Source organism: Orycteropus afer, unplaced genomic scaffold (assembly GCF_000298275.1).
Source record: "Orycteropus afer afer isolate SDZICR_OR568_19922 unplaced genomic scaffold, OryAfe1.0 scaffold00074, whole genome shotgun sequence".
In the NCBI taxonomy this organism is placed as follows: Eukaryota; Metazoa; Chordata; class Mammalia; order Tubulidentata; family Orycteropodidae; genus Orycteropus; species Orycteropus afer.
In genome coordinates, this window is record NW_006921661.1 from 11,757,179 (window position 1) to 11,758,428 (window position 1,250).

Sequence of the window (1,250 nt, forward strand, 5' to 3'; positions counted from 1 at the left end):
GTTTAGTCCACTTGTATATCCTTCCCTTTAAGGCTCAGGGGTCCAGGATTATCTTCTCTGTCTTTGTTAATTGGTTTCCCTTTTCTTTGTTGAAGAGGGTCTGTGCAGTCTTTCTGTCTAGTCCACCATCTTGCCAGATCTCTTAAAATACATTTTTCTTTTTTTTTTTCTTGAGAAACACTTGATGATTTGTTTCAGCAGAATGAAACAGATATCTAAGACAGTTAAACGACTGATAACCAAATATGAGGTGCTATGTGAAATAATCCCAGGAAAGCAGTCCTATACCAAACCAACTGAATCACGACTTGCATTTGACTAAGACCCTGAGGATGCTTGTATGCCCATTAAATTATTCAACCATTTAATTAATATTATACTTTAATTATCATTAGAAACAAAGGATGCCTGGTGACTCAGTGGTTAGGAACTATGATGCTTACCAAAAGGTCTGTGTTTCAAGCTGAACACTTGCTCTACAGTAGGAAAGACCTGGTGATCTTTTCCTGTATACAGCTTTGGAAATCCTATGGGACAGTTTTATTCTGTTCTATAGGGTAACTGTGGGTCAGAATTGACTTGATGGCACATAGTTCTAGTATTGTGTCAATTTTGAGTCATAGTGACTGTTCTGGTTACCTAGTGCCACTCTGACAAGAATATACCACAAATGAGATGACCTTAACAAACAGGAGTTTATTTTCTTATAGTTCAGGAAGCTAGAAGTCTGAGTTCAAAGTGCCATGCTCTAAGGACTGGGTGAAAGTCCCTCAACCTTGGGGTCCAACTCTACCTCCTGCTCCTGGCTCACTGGAGCTAGAGGCGTTTCTTCACTCAGACAGGTGCTGGCTGCTGAGGCTGAGAAGCCCAAGGTTGCCAAGTAAAAAGGCACAGTCTTGATGTTACCAAACCACATGGCAGGCCGTTAATTTAAGTCCATTGTAAGTCCCTAGATCAGCAGAGCATGGCAGGCTGCTGAACAATGCCACAGCTACATGCAGGGTCCAAGCGTGTCATAAGCTAGAGACCATTCCCAAAGCTGCTTCTTATATACTAGAAGCAAACCACATACCCAAAGGCAGCTACTCAGCTGCTCACAGTAGATTCCACCATGGAGTTGATTGCCAGTCTCATCATAGGGAATACTACATGAAGCTGCCCAGCCACTCAGCCAGGCCTAGCCAAGTTGACACAAAAACATAACCACCACAGTGACCCTATGTTGTTGTTGTTATGTGTTGTCAAGTCAG